The sequence below is a fragment of the Otolemur garnettii genome, unplaced genomic scaffold (assembly GCF_000181295.1).
Source record: "Otolemur garnettii isolate 467f Iridium unplaced genomic scaffold, OtoGar3 scaffold00021, whole genome shotgun sequence".
Lineage (NCBI taxonomy): Eukaryota > Metazoa > Chordata > Mammalia > Primates > Galagidae > Otolemur > Otolemur garnettii.
Genome location: NW_003852416.1, coordinates 20341495 through 20349114, shown reverse-complemented (window position 1 = coordinate 20349114; position 7620 = coordinate 20341495).

Here is a 7620-nt window from a genome sequence, read left to right as displayed (position 1 = left end):
AAAAAAAAAAAAATTTTTTTTTCTCAGTGGGTTGGAAATACAGGGTAGTCCCAGATTTCTTTCATATTTTTCTTCCTTATTCTAGTTTATATGAATATTGATTCACCCTAGATATGAGTTGTGGGCAGGAGGGATTTTTTTTTTTTTTTACTATAGAATGCAGCATTGTAGAGAGCTCATTTCCATTGATGAATAGCTATAGGCTACAGAAATCTGGCATAAGGAGAAGGGTTACAGCTAAAATGAAAAAAGTTTGCGAAGGAAGCCATAATCCCCTTGCAAATTCGCTGGAGGTTCTGATGTATGAGGAAAGATAAAGAGAATTACATTTGTGTAGGTGGCTGAAGAGCTAAGGACCGTAGGTGCCTGAGTGCAGGGGTGGGGGCCTGACAGCACGTACAGATAATTGAAGGTATAAGCCCCAAAGGAGAGGGATTGTGAAAGTGCTCTTTAGGGGATTATCTAAGGGTAACGAATGAACTGAAGAAAAGAAAAAAAGAAATGTTTCATCAGGAAGACTTTCATAATGGGTAAGATTTAAGCGGCCATAAAATAATCTCCCATGAGAGGTGTTGAAATTCCCATCCCTTGAGTCATTTGGAAGAGGCCTATGAAGTTTGGGAAGTGTACAACACTGTCCTGGTGGGGGAACAGATTTGGTAGCCAAGATGATCCTTTGTCTTGATGTTTTATAGCTCAATTTCTAAGATGACTCAATTGATGAATGATACATTTGGAAATGTCTCAGAGAAAAAGAAAAAAACAAAGAAAAAGAATGAGGAACTGTGCCAGTATCAACCATCTTGTGTTCAATAAGCTGATTGTGAAGGAAAAGGAGAGCTGCTGGCTCTAACCCATGGGCCTTTTGAATAATTGCAAAAGGACCCCTGACTTGCAAAACTGGACCTCAGGACAGAGGTGATGAGCAGGAAGCTAACAGTACGGCCCAGAGAAGCAGGAGATGGTTTCTGATTCCCTTTGGGTAATACCAAATTCTGGAGGAGATGTGTCATCAGCAGGGATTTGAAAGTACTCAAGGAGTTTCATCATGTGACAAGTCTCATATCTCTGGGAGCTCAAGGCCACGACCACCACCTGGGCCAAGTCCTACTGCTTTTCCTTCCTGGGTGTTAAGCACTCACTCCATGTGTGGATCAACCCATGATCCCCCATGAGCTCCAGTTATGAAACAAAACTTGAGAAACTTTCTCAAAAATGCTCTGCCTGCCTATGATGCTCAGACTTACTCAAGAAGTTGCAAATGTGGCAATCAAACGGCATCACCTAATGATTTTGTGTCCAGTACTTCTCCATGTCTCCAAGCTTCTACCAGCCACTTGACTTTTCCTATTAAAAAGGACAGTTAGTATCAGGGGAGTCTTGGAGCTCAGGCTACCTCTTCACCAGTTCAGCAAAACCTCAGAACTCTGAATTTAAATGTGAATTAAACTCCTGGGTTTATCTGTTGGCTCAAAAACAAACTTGCAGTATTGTTCTCAAACCAGCTGCTGCTGAGATTTAGTTTGCCTATCTATCAAAGTCTTGATAACAATGACTGCCCTGCTGATCTTAAGGTCTGTTTTAGGATTTAAAAAGTATAATATAGAAGTCTTTATAAGCTGTGTACTCTAAAGCATAAGACAAATTTAATTATTTCACTGTGGCATCCATTCTTGTGCACTCCACTCTTACAAAGCAATTAACCTCATGGTTAAGGTACCTTCAGCTAGAACTTTGCTGACACTATCTCTGAAGGACATGGGTCCCAGAACTCTGTGTATCTGTACTGTTCATTTCCAGCAGCTGACACTAGCAGAATGGAATGATGCAGTCTGGGCTGGAAAAAATGATGAAGGTAATCTTTGAACAAAAGCATCTCTTAGAGGAGTTTTATAACCACATGACAAGCCTTTTGCCCCATCAAAACCATAACACCATTTCATCTGGGTGCCTCTTAGACCCAGTGGTTAATTGGTCCCATGACTTCACTGGGCTATGGTATGTGGTAACATGCTTTCCTAGTGTAGGCACTGGGAGGAAGATTACCCCATTTCTGCCACCAGCGCACTTCCTTTTCCCACCATGCCCAGCCCAACCAGCTTCTTCAATGCTATCTAGTTCTACTAGACCCTGACAAAGGGATGGCCCATCAGTTGTAAGTTTTCCAGAAGGAGCCCTTTAGGATAAGTCATTTTTTATATTCCAGACAAAGGAACCCTGGGGTGATTCACATTCCAGATTCTGTAGGGAGAAGCCAACTTTAAACTACCTTCTGTAGTCTACATGTTGGTTCTTAACATTTTTTACCTCAATAAACATAAAGTATAAGACACACTTCATAAGTAACCATGGCTTACTATGACAATGATTCTTATTTTTCCTTTTTTTCTTTCCTTTCTTTTCTTTTCCCCTTCCTTCTTTCCTTTCTTTCTTTCTTTCTTTTTTGTTTTTTTTGACAGGGTCTCTCTCTATCACCCTGGCTAGAGGGCTGTGGCATCATCATAGTTCACTGCAACCTTAAACTCCTGGACTCAAACAATTCTCCTGCCTCAGCCTCCTGAGTAGCTGGGACTACAGGAACATGAAATCACACTTGGATAATTTTTTCTAATTTTGGTAGAGACTGAGGTCTCACCCTTGTTCAGGCTGGTCTTGAACACCTAATCTCAAGCAATCCTACCACCTAAATCTCCCAGAGTACTAGGATTACAGGCATGAGCCACCCAGCCTGACAATTATTCTTAATGGAAGACACTGGAAATTACTTATCTATCAAAAAGAACCCTGGGCATAAGACTGGAAGCTTCATCAAGACACCATTGGTCATCTTTGTGAACAAATTCTAAAATTTGAGTAGTCAAGTTTGCATCAATAAACATGGTAGACCAAACAAGCAGATCTGAATAGGCTAAGTGCAAGGAAGTCCTTCCTTAACCATTTTTATGCAACAGGCACCACAGCTCTGTACCAGGGCCTTCCACAAAGGCCTGCTGTTCAATACACCAGAATGGACAAGCCAGATCCATCAGGAGGTTCAGGTATATGAAGTCCTGTTGCAGCTCTCCCCAGCCCAGAAACCCAAGTAAATAACATTTGTTCCATTTCATCTGGGACCTCACAGAGATGCTGGAGGTGACCCACTTCCTCATCAAAATGACCCATTTTATCCTTTTACTCCCTTCCTACCACCTCCCCTATTTTACAAGTCCTGCTGGAATACATTTTCCATCTTCCATGTCTCCAAAAACATCTGTTTTGAATGAAATTCTTAGCTCTCCTTCCATCTCTGGAGGGCTTTCCATTCTCCAAATGAACCCATGTTCATTTGTCCAGGACTTATACAGAAGATTAGGCAGCTGGAGGGAACCAATCAAACCCACGTGGTGGGAGACAGATGATGCCATCAGAAAAGATAAGGAAGTGAGACTTCCATTTTGTAAGGCCTTGGAAATGTGGCCCTGATGATGTGGTCATGCCTCATGGTTGAGTGTATCCTAAAAGCGAACATCATGAGTCCCAGCTGTGTTGGGCAGGGTTCTGTAGCTGACGTTGAGTGTCAGTCAGGCCACCTGCTGGTGGGGGTGGAGGAGAGAGCTCCATGTGACTTTGAGACAGCAGGCTAGACAGAAAGAAAGAGTCTGTCTAGCCACCACAAGGGGAAAAGAGGATCAAGAAAGGCTAGAGAGAGAAAGGGAATGTCAGACAGAGGGGCTTGTGACGTAAGACCCAAGAGGACACAACTCTTACCCTCAGAACCACTCACCAAGTTTCATATGAGGTGCAGCTTACTGAATGCCCAGAGCCTGAGAGGAGCAGAGATATTAGAGCACTGGGACAATTCTCTAGCATCATTTCAGGGACTCAGGGCAGTCACCTGCTCATCTCAGAGGGTCCCTTTACAAGAGACATATATTCTTCCATCCAGAGTTCTCTCTCCAGTTCATTCATTCCACAAGTATTTACTGACTATCGAATATGGGATGCAAACCATACTTAGCTCTAGGGATGAAGCTATGAATGAGACTATTATGGCCCTCTGCCTCATGGAACTTATATTTTGGTGGAGAAGACAGGAATTAAACAAAGACTTAAATAACTTATGATTTATAATCATACAAAATGCTGCAAGGGGGAAGTACAGTGTGCTCCAAGGATATACAGCAGGAGACTGGACTTTCTGAAGCTAATGAGAAATAGAATGATGATTCTACTTCTCCTCCTCCTTCTTGTCCTTGAAACACACAAGATTTTCTGAAATTCAAATATATTTTTCTGCTAATATGCACAGAGGAACAGACTAAGCGAAAGACCAGAGAAAAAGTTACAACATTGTGAGAAATGTTAACACTTATGGTACTCTTACCCCTCATTGTCACTGGAATGTGAAATGAGCTAAGCCTGAACTCTTGCATCAGTCTTCCCTTAAGACATGAAATTTGGGCTCGGCACCTGTGGCTCAAGTGGCTAAGGCGCCAGCCACATACACCTAAGGTGGCAGGTTCGAATCCAGCCCGGACCCGCCAAACAACAATGATGGCTGCAACCAAAAAATAGCCTGGCTTTGTGGCAGGTGCCTGTGGTCCCAGCTACTTGGGAGGCTGAGGCAGGAGACTCGCTTGAGCCCAGGAGTTGGAGGTTGCTGTGAGCTGTGATGTCACAGCACTCTACCCAGGGGGATAGCTTGAGGCTCTGTCTCAAAAAAAAAAAAAAAAAGATTATTTTCATATTTGGAAAAAGAATTATTTTTTAAAAGCTAGAAGTCAGTAGTTAAGAGACTGGAGGCTTGATTTTCATCTCAGACTTACAGAAAACAGCAGGAAATCATTACAGTTCATTTCTTGACATGGAAGTCATCCATGCAGTAGGTTTGCTTATCACTTCCTTGCACCCAGTTATTATATTAATTGCTACTTACTTGGCAATTACAGTCCAGGAAGAACATGGGTGGAATGTGTGACAAGGATGAAAACACCTACAATGAGAAGTGTAATATTAAACAGTAATTCAAAGAAAGGAGGATGATTGGGTCAGGAAGTGGGAAGGTCAAGAAAGGCATTTTGAAGGGAATGATACTGCATGGACTTGGAAGGATGGATAATATTTTAAGAGACAGAAATAAAGTACAGCTACCATTCATTAACCCCCACCCGCAGAGGCCAGATATTTTACGTGCATTATCTTAGTTAATTCTCATGCGGTCTTTTAAGGTACCTTTTTATTATCTCCCTTTTACAAATGAAGAAATTGAAGATCAGAGAGAGAACTTATGGTAGAATTAGGCTTCTGAATCAGGTCCATGGTTCTAAAGATAATGGCTTTCTCTGTGTCATCCATGCAAGGAAAGCAACCTGAGCAAAGGCAAGCAGGTTAGGGACGTTGAGCGCTTTTTTTGGAGAAACAGTTCCACTTTGGCTGGAGAATAGTAAGTAAGCCTGGAAAGAGGATTGAAAATAGATATGCCAAGTGTCCTCTGCTAGGTATTTAGTTTGTTAAACAATAGAAAGACAAATATGTCTTCTAAACAGTCATGAAATCAAAGTTAGACTTTATGAGAAATAGTCTAACAGTACAATGGGTTGGTTTGGGGGGAAATTGGAAGCCAGGATATCAATGTTAAGGTTTCTGAACAGATAATAAAAGCCAGAATTATGGTAGTAAAATAAGAATAGAAAGGAATGGAAAGATAAGTGAGATATCTGACGTCAGACTCTGATGGAATTAGCATCTAATTGGATGTCAGGTGAAAGGGATAGAGAAACCAAAAACGGTTCTAGGCTGGGAGTGTTGGCTTTGCCTGTAATCCTAGCATTCTGGGAGGCTGAGGTGGGGTTTCACTTGAGCTCAAGAGTTCAAGACTCGCCTGAGCAAGAGAGAGAGACCTCATTCTTACAATAAAAATTAATAATTAATTTAAAAAGAAAAGAGGGCTCTAAGGACTCTAACCTGGGCAACTGGATGGATAGTGACACCATTGGTGGGGTACAGGGAAGAGTGAGAAGGAGCAAGGCTTCAGTGGGAAGGTGATGAATTCGTCTTTAGGTATATTTGTGTCTGAAGTATTAACGAGACACTCAGGCGATGAAACTTGAGAGGCTATTGGACAATTGGGGCTAGAGCTTGAGAGAGTAATAGTGAAGTGGAGATCACGTAGTTAGAAGTGATTATTGGAGCCACAGAAATAGACTGGATTGCTAAAGAACTGAGATAAGAGAAAAAAAGAGCTTAAGGAGTTAGGGGAAGGAAGAGGAGCCAGAAAGGAAGAGAAAGAGTCATCAAAGAGATAGAAGGAGAGCCAAGGATTCTCAAGGCCCAACAGTCAGATGAGAGCTTGAACATGGGGGTCGTGTGCTTGACATTATCAAGTGCTTCTCAAAGTTCAAGAAGCGCTCTGATAAATGAAAAGCCTTTGGGTGTTTAGACTAGAGAAGCTCAGGTGACTTGGAATGTGAGAAGAAGGCATGCAGATCTGGGGCTGTGGCTAAAGGGTTGGTGGTGAAGCAATGAAAAAAAGGGGCTTCGTTTAAATGCATGAGTAAATGACTAAATATTTGGGGGGCATCTACTCTGTGACCTTCTTGCATTCTGTTTGGGGATTTCCCAAAGAACTGAAATAACTGCCCTCATCTTCATGAACTAAAAGCTTCAGTTTATTCCAACATTTCTTATAGTGCTGGATTTAAAAACAACCTTATTGAGATATAATTCACATGCTGTTTGACTCACTCACTTAAAATGTACAAATACGATGTTTTTTAGTATATTCACAGATGTGTGCAACGATGTGTGCTACATTAAAGGAGGAAAGTTTGGGCATTAAGTTTGGAAGTCAGGATTTCTATAATTTGTGCTGTAAACGAGGGAGAGAGAGGACACCAACCACCAGAACAAATTCTCATTCCTACTCTCCGCAGAATCTCAGAACACAGCAGAAGGCCACAAAGGTGCCACCAGGTGGCATCAGAACCCTTGCCCCATCTCCGCCCATAGGAAGAGATAGCTGTTTTTGAATACAGTACTAAAAGAGCAAATAATCACTTGTACCCTTGTTAGACAGAAATATAGGTGATAAGTGAACTTTTCTAGAAGTAGAATGTAAATGTTTTGACACAATGACTATGCAAATGACATGAAATTTATGTGAACCATCTTGATGAAAGTATTTCAAAATGTATATGAAAACTCTACACTGTACCCCATGTTTGCATTAATGTATACAGCTATCATTTAACAAAAAAAAAAAAAAAAAGAGCAAATAATCTTGTTTGGAGGGCTGTGTCCCAATCTAAAGACCTTTTTTTTTGAGACAGAGTCTCAAGCTGTGGACCTGGGCAGAGTGCTGTGGCATCACAGCTCACAGCAACCTCTAACTCTTGGGCTTAAGCAATTCTCTTGCCTCAGCCTCCCAAGTATCTGGGACTATAAGCACCCTCCACAATGCCTGGCTATCTATCTATCTATACTTTTTGTTGTTTTTTGTTGTTGTTGCAGTTGTCGTTGTTGTTTTAGCTGGCTCGGGCCGTGTTCAAACCTGCCAGCCTCAGTGTTATGTGGCCAGCACCCTACCCACTGAGCTATGGGCGCCATCCCTAAAGACCTTTTTTTTTTTTTTTTTTTTTTTTT